The sequence below is a fragment of the Nicotiana tabacum genome, chromosome 8 (assembly GCF_000715075.1).
Source record: "Nicotiana tabacum cultivar K326 chromosome 8, ASM71507v2, whole genome shotgun sequence".
Lineage (NCBI taxonomy): Eukaryota > Viridiplantae > Streptophyta > Magnoliopsida > Solanales > Solanaceae > Nicotiana > Nicotiana tabacum.
The window spans coordinates 17,948,029-17,956,379 of record NC_134087.1 but is presented as its reverse complement, the minus strand read 5'-3'; the positions used below and the strand labels follow the sequence as shown (position 1 = coordinate 17,956,379).

The 8,351-nt window shown below is 29.0% G+C and overlaps 1 long non-coding RNA gene across 1 annotated transcript; it reads left to right on the top strand.

Moving 5' to 3' along the window:
- The first annotated feature begins 5,009 nt into the window (after nt 1–5,009).
- LOC142163544 (uncharacterized) lies at nt 5,010–7,715 on the top strand. Its single transcript, XR_012694493.1, has 3 exons — nt 5,010–5,863; nt 7,171–7,291; nt 7,657–7,715. It is a non-coding gene; the product is annotated as an uncharacterized LOC142163544 (long non-coding RNA).
- Nucleotides 7,716–8,351: the final 636 nt, after the last annotated feature.

The following is an 8,351-nucleotide window of genomic DNA, read 5'->3' as shown; positions in this document are numbered from 1 at the left end:
TCCTTAAATAAATAAATAAAATATAATTTATTATACAAACCAATTCATAAATAGTGTTTTGACATAATATAGAGAACAAATTAAAACTAAATAGTATGGAGTTACAAATTTATGTGATTGAAGTTGTAAAATAACTTAACGAATATACTATTATTTACTATTATGTGAATTTATGATTTACTTTAGTTAATCCTTTAGGTACGTATATGACGTCTAATGTATTTCTCAAGATAAAAATATATTGATAACGGAGAAAACTAAGTTTAAAAGTCATTTAGCTATCACTGTCATTCATGATACTTTTTTTAGTTGGACGTTATTCTGTTTCAATTATTACACATTTTTATGTCTAAAATTTTTAAATTCCTAGCCACATATTGAAAACACATTTCTTTGAATCATATTATACAAAAGTTATCGCTAGGAAATTATTCAACCCAGATTTTTATTATTCCAATCAAATCAATCGTCACAGATAACATTTAGATGTAACTTAGTATATTTATTTTTTAAAAGTGATTGATTTATTTGGAATAGTTACCAATTGAGATTTAGCATTTCTAGCGTGTATATATTCATATATATTAAAAGATCACCATATCTACCAAACCAAACTGTCATATCCTTGTTGTTGACTTGTAAACATTTCTTTTTAACTATTTATCTTAGATATAGATTGAAAACACATTTATAATTTATTCGAAGGAATAAAATTCATTCTGTCACGCAAATACTCATATTCAAACCTATTCATGCCTACCATGCAACTCTAAAGCTTGTATGTGCGAGCGTTGATATTTTTGCCAACCATTATTTAGTGTCTTAATTTTTTTTGTGTGTATTATATATATATATATATATATATATATATATATATATATATAATTTGTACAATTAAGTTATTAAAAAATATAAATTTAAATTATAAATTCCTCACTATAGAGCAATTTGATAGCTTTCTGATTTTTATTTTGTCCAAAAGGAATTAGAATGGCATTGGAAGTTTACGTTATTTTATGGATTAAGAAATTCTTCTTCTTTTTTTCCAATGATAAGGGGCTTTAAGAAAAATTACTATTAGTTGGTAACAAATTCCTATATTTGAGACACTATAATTCACGTAGTTTTATGGTTTTAAAATTTATAGTATTGGTTAGTTTCAAACTCACACTAAATCTTACAATTTTATCCCATATTCTATTGTTTTGTTTGAAGAATGAATCTAATTTTGAAAGGCCTAAAAGTCAATCAATATTTCAGGAATATTTTTGTCGCTCAACATTTAGCATTTAAATATTCATGCTTTTATAAAATATACATATATATATATATATATATATATATATATATATATATATAATATTTTATTTTGGTTAAGTTTTTTTTTTCTATATTCTTCTATGAGGACCACAGAAACCCTTCACTGCTTTACAAAAAGTGCATCTTCAGGCCCAATTTAATTGGTTTCAACTTTCAACTGCTGTGACCATTCCTTTAAACTTTAATTTCTTGGATCTAGTGACATGCTGATAATTGAGTACTAGTGCAAATGTGCAATAAGTCACTATCCATAGCTTATCTTATTTCCCTTTCACCCTCTGTCACATAAAGAAGAATATATGTAGATAGTTATCAGTGAATGAGATTGTACGTCAGCTGTTGCTAATTTTACTAGGTAATTGATTAATTAATATCATATAAATTTGTCTGTAATAATTACCTTATAACATTATATAAGTGATTTGATTATATAAATAGTTTTCTTAGAAAATGGCAGAGAGAAAAGCGTGGCAAATCATGAATAGAAGCATTGCTCCCTATGAAACTTAATTTTTTTGAACAAATGGTAAACAAGAAAAGGAAATATACATTAGGATTTGTCCCGTCATAAAAAAATTTCTGTTGGTAGTAGGTTTTTATGATTAACCGTTGTTTTCTTTCATTGTTGATCACTTTACTATTTTGTTTTATTCTATTTTTATATGGCTTTTTGATATTGTCCCTTCTAGGCTATATTTTATTAATGTGGTACTTATACTATCCTGAGCTGAGGGTCTATTGGAAACAATCTCTCTATCCTCATAAGGTAGGGGCAAGGTTTACGTATACACTGGTATTAAGCTGTATTTGTAAACTAATTATGGGAAAGATAAAACAACATAAATAGAAATATAAACGAAACAAAAATTAATCCGAGCCCACTGAATTCACAGTGTTTCCTTAAGGAATTTAATCCCCTCCTAGTACCCAAGGTTATGGATTATTTTCTCCCAAAATAGAACGAATTACACACTGGTTTACTGGTACTTCAAACTCCAGTGTTTCAGCGAACACAAAGTTCGGTAGCAAATCACACTTACTGTTGCTTTCTTTGAAGTTTTAAAACAATGCAGAAGGAGGAGAAACTCAGAAAGTCGTATGGAAAATCTGAGAGAATGAACTTGTATTTATAGCCAATGTTGGGCTGAAATCTGAAGAGGTGCAACTCTTCTGAATGGCTGTTTATGCAAAACGGCCACATCATAAATGCCATAATATAAATAGTTATTTATTCAACAATAAAGAGGGAAAATTGAAGAGGCTAGTTAATTTTCTATTACCAAAATAGAAAACGGAAAAATGAAAACGGTTGGCTGTTAATATTTACTATTAACAAAAAAAATTGGTCCAAAAAATTAATTAATCAATTGACCGAATCCGAAGCCGAGCGAGCGACGACGACGGTGCGAGGCTTGCCTTCTTCTCAACTTTTTAAGAACTAGAAGAAGAGCAATTGCTTATATACCCATTAAAAACCTTTTCCTCTTCCTTTTCAAATATGGGACAATGTTCCTTCATCAAGGGGGGAAAACTTAAAATCTCACTTACAAATTTCATTTCCCTCCATTTCCATTCACCCTCTTTTAAGCCATATTAATGCTTAAAACCCAACACACACTATCCTTTCCAAATCCCACGACATAAGATAATACTGGTTATGTTGTTGTTGTTGTTCCGTCATAAAAATTTCAATAGTTTCTACTCTTTTAATTTCCACCTTCTACAGGACCTCATTTGCTAGCTTTTCAAAGTAAGGTTTACCCACAAACTAACTCATTTCCCGTTTTGCTAATATAAATAGAATATCTATTAATATAGAAAAGGAGAAGCAAATTTATAATATTGTGCCAAGTGTCTATTAATATAGAAAAGGAGAGGCAAATTCATAATATTGTGTCAAGTGTCAAAACAGAAAATGAACATGTGTCAATTTTAGGACAAACCTCCAACTAATTTGAAGGTTCAAATTTATTTAAAAAAAAACCGTTAAGGACACTTTTTTTCCAAAATTCAAAATATCAAAATTTTTAAAATTTTAAAATAATAGCTTATTTGCACAATTAAATGACACGTTTTTTATCCCTAAAAAGAAAATTAATTTTATATTATTATTTATAAGAAACAAAATTAAAAAAATTAAAAATAAAAAACTACCAATTCAAATTGAGGAGTACTTTCAAGTTGGAGTTTCAAAAATAATTTAAAATATAAAATAGGTTAAAAAATTAAAACCTACCACTTCAATTAACGTCAAGAGTCTAGGTTCAAAAAATTGAAGCCTACTAATTCAATTAACACTTTAATATCAGATCATTATATTACTTTTCTGGGCAATTTTTTTAATTTATTAAACCTGAGAATTTAAGATTTAAAATAATTCAAAATAGAAAACAAATTCATAAATGTGAACCTGTCAATTCAGTTAACATGAAGAGTTCCTCCCATATTTTTTCGAGTAGGTTTTTTAATTTATTCAAACTAAGAACAAATTGGTACATTATTTCAAAGGAGGGAATAGTTACATGTTTTGGGATTGAAAAGAAAAATCCTAACTTTTATTGTATTGTTAAAGCTTTTGAAAAAAAAATCTTATCCAAGCTCTAGATAACTCAGAATTTTTAAACTTGTGGTTAAAATTCTGAATCTAAAATAAAACTCCTATATACAGTTGGTCTCCTATACAGTTTTTCCAACCTTTAAACTTTCCAACTTGAAAATAATAGTAGAAAAATTCAAATATTGGTTATGTTGTAGGATGAAATAGTGTCATCCATGATGGAAGCGTCCTAAATATTCCCTAAAGAAAATCGCAAGAGATAGACCGAATCATTGTTGCAAAGTGAAATTCAAATCGAGGATGCACACAAGAAAGATGAAAAGGTATAATTTAATTAGATATAGTTCTACATGAGTTTATAGTTACTTTAGTTTTTCTGGAGTGTCTTTTATTTAAGTTTTCTGCCCGAGTTGATAGAAGTAAGAACAGTCCAATATGTTGAATGACCTATTCTAAGAATTTCAAGGAGCCAACAAATAAGGTACAGGATGGATCTCTCACTTCTAAGAGAAAGATTACATTCAAATCTATCTCTCCTAGAAGAGTTGCTAGAGGATTACAAATATAGAATAAAAATGAAATATTGAATGTAATTTATCATATACATATATCAATAAACATTCTCATTTCGCCAAGTGGCACCATCAGAATATGCCACTTGACAATTTAGGACAATCCTCCAAAAAATAGGAGCTATAAAATTATTTGAAAAAAAAATCGTTCACAGTTTCAGATTTCTTTATTTTAAAAAAATTAAATTATTGTAAAACATAATTTTTTTACTCTTTAACTTTGAACCATGAAGAGCCGTTTTTTTTAATACAACTTTATTTAATTTAAAATTTCAGCTTTATTTTTTAAAAAAAAGTTAACTAAGTTTAAAACATACATTTCAAAGAAAAAATTAACACAACTTTATTTAATTCAAAATTTTAGCTTTATTTTTTTTAAAAGTTAACTAAGTTTAAAACATACATTTTAAAAAATTATTTGATCATCTACTTTTGAACTATGAAGACCGTAATTTTTTTTAAAAAAAAGAAAGTGCTTTATTTAATTCATATTTCATTAATTTAAAAAAACTAACTGATTAAACATATGTTGTTTACTTAAAAAAGAAAACTGCTTTCCTTAAATTTACTCAGCAAACCTACACTGATAGAGGGCAGTTGCTAAACCATAACATATGCACGATTGAAACCAAAACCACGACTGAAACCATATGGAACTGCTCCAAACTGCGTTCAACTTCTATGGTACTCGGAGTATTTTGTGAGGGAGAAATGGATCGACATTGAAAAGGCGAAAATCCTCCGTTAAAAGATGCATTGGTGTTACCGTATAGAGGGTGTGAACCACCTTCAGAAATGTCGACACCTTGTCCATTAGTACCTTGAGGCTGGGGCAAAGACTTTCATCCCCCTGCTCTTCATGGTCCAAAGGTTGAAGCTTTGGGATCGGAATGATCATTTTTTTGGTCCGTCTTCTCAGATGATTCTCTTTTGAGTTAGAAGTATAAAGTAGAGAGTTTGATGGATTACCAACTGATCGGCCTCATTCTCTTGCTATTTTTGGTCATTTGCTCCACCACAAAGTAAAAGACCTGTTTTGTGATAAAAGTGTAAATGTAAAGATGCCAATGGTTTGCATCTGCTTTTAACTTTAGATTTTGCTTTTCTTGGCACATATATATATCATGATGGAAATAACCAAACGGTGAAAATATAACTGGGAAGATGCCAATAGTTGCATTGGCTTTTGACCTAAGCTTTTGTTATTGTTGGAAACATATGTATGTCATTACTGGAAATAAAGAGAAAAGGTCATTGACCTTTGCTTTGTTTTGTTCTCGTCCTAACTAGTGATATTCAGTCAGTTCCTTTGTAAGCTAATAACATTCTGTAGTTTAGTGAGACCGCTCCTCATGTCAGTTTTTTGATACAAGTGTGCATCACGGAACTCCTCACTGATGTGAAGGACAAATTGGTATGTATTTTATCTTTTATTGCAAATTGTACCGCTTAGTATGGTTAAAGATTCAGATTTATCCCTTAAAAAACTTCTATGGTACTCTGTTCTTGTTCTTATATTCAAATCTTCTACTGCTATCAAAAATTCAAGAAAATATATGTTTTTTGCAAAATATGGCTACTCACATTGATTTAATCAAGGATATAACAATTTCGAAGATGCAGTGGAAGTTGAAAGTTCGAGTTGTTCGTCTATGGGAAGTACCCGATCGTTACAATTCAAGCGTTACTTTCCAAATTGAATTGGTTCTACAAGATGAAAAGGTCTTAAAAATATGTTATCGTCTTATAATTCGTTTTGCTAACTCTATTTTTAATTTGCATATGTGTGTATTCATGGGTTAATCAGTAGCAATAACCCGATTGAAGCATTTGTGCACCAAATTCATATATCCTCAAATATGTTTCTCATTGATATACTACAGTATGTGTCACGTTTTGCTTCTCTATTTTTAAATTTGTAAATCTGGATTTTTGCTCTGCTCTTGGTATATTTTTTAATTTCTAGGCATTGTTGGCACCACTAGACAATGAGGATAAAAAAAGACGGTGCCATTTTTTTCATGTAATATGAGCATAATTATAATTATTTTGACTTTATGTTTTAACTGTTTTACTTCTTCACTCTAAATAGCTGATAATCTGCTTAGTTTAACTTACTCTTCAATCTCTTTAGTAAGAAAGTTGTATGTAAGAAAGTAGTCATAGTGTTTTGTTTTCAGCTTAGTTATATAATACATGTATTGGATTAGAAAAAACAGATAGTTTTAGGTCTTGGGTACTCTTTGTAGAGAACATCTAGCTGGGAATGCTATGCTATGCTTTGTAATATTTTCGTTGGTGATTAATAGTAATTTTAATTACCAAAAAAAATGTATGTAAATAACTGTTTTTCCACAAATTAATCTACATATATTCATATCTCTATTGGCATTTTGGTTTTTGATTAATGACGATCGTAATATGCCTAATTTAAAGTATGCCTAATTTATATCATTTTATTTTGCACAAACATGATATCCTCATTTTCAATATCACAAGTTGGATTATTGCAAGTATTGGAAATTTAGAACTTCTAAAAGGGTGGTCGTATGTCAGGCAAGAAGTGTCAAAAGAAGGTGGATAAAAGTAGTAACATTATCGTTGCCCAAACCCAAAATATAAAAATAATGATTACTCGACTGTGAATAGGTAATAACAGAAATTATATTTTCTTAATCCATCAAAACATATAGTTATATCTCAAATCAAACATGTATTTAGGTACATGCTTCAAGTTAGGGTCATGGACACTACTGGATCAGTTTCACTGTTGCTCTGGGACCGAAAATTCATGTTTCTCATAGGCAAGTCCGCAAACGAATTGAAGGAAAGATTACTTGAGGTATTTTTTTAAATTAAGCTCATATTTGTTTTTAAATAATTTTCTAAGCTGAAATTTCTTCTAGAATACTGGCGATGTTGACGAATCTTCCTAACCAGTAGAGTTGAATAATATTCTTGAAAGAAAATTCATGTTTAAGGTCATTGTCAAAAGTTCGAACATTCAGATGCAAGATGAAGTTTATAATGTTGTTAGGCTTACAGATGACTCCTCATCTGATAAAGAAATATACTCATGCTCCATATTCAGATGACTTCACCGTATGTGATCATTGCTCACAAACATCATAACATATTTAACTTGTAGATTTACGTTAGTTTCATATTTAGTTTTTTTTCAAGACTTAATTTTTTTATATTTGTTAGGACCCTGACTTCAATACTATTCAAAGCGTAGATGAAGAGAAGGAATGTGAGATAAATACTTTGCTAACTTTTAATTTGTCCTTTAAAATGACACTTATTTTGTTTATATATATATATATATATATATATATATATATATATATATATTTGACAATAAAATTTTAGATCTGGTCAAAACACGGATTCTTCTAAGGATTCACTAAAGAACTTAATTACTAGTATCAAGGGTTTATATTCGGTAGCAAGTAAACATATATGCTGTTAAAAAATTAAATAAACTGCATTGATATTTGTATCACAAGATGTGTTTTGTGTGTAAATCATGAAATGCTAAAACTCAGTTAATACACCACAAAATACTTTACTCACTTGCATGAAACTTTTTGATAAAAATGCAAATTTGTTTTGCAATTGATCCCTTTTTTTCTTATCATAGTAGAACAAAGAAAGTCATTATTTGAGCTTAATTTATTCTGCTTAAATGTAAAAATAGTGGCTAAATGACTGTACAGGTATGGATACGATTAATTTTTTTTAACAAACGAAGCATCTGAATGTTAATTTTATTTATTCCTATAGAAAACTACAGATGATAATGACATGATGTCTCCATTGAAGACGTATGACAAGATGACAAGATCGCGGTATTATTAGATGACGATCTGAGTTGTTAACTCTTGAGCAACAAAGTTTGC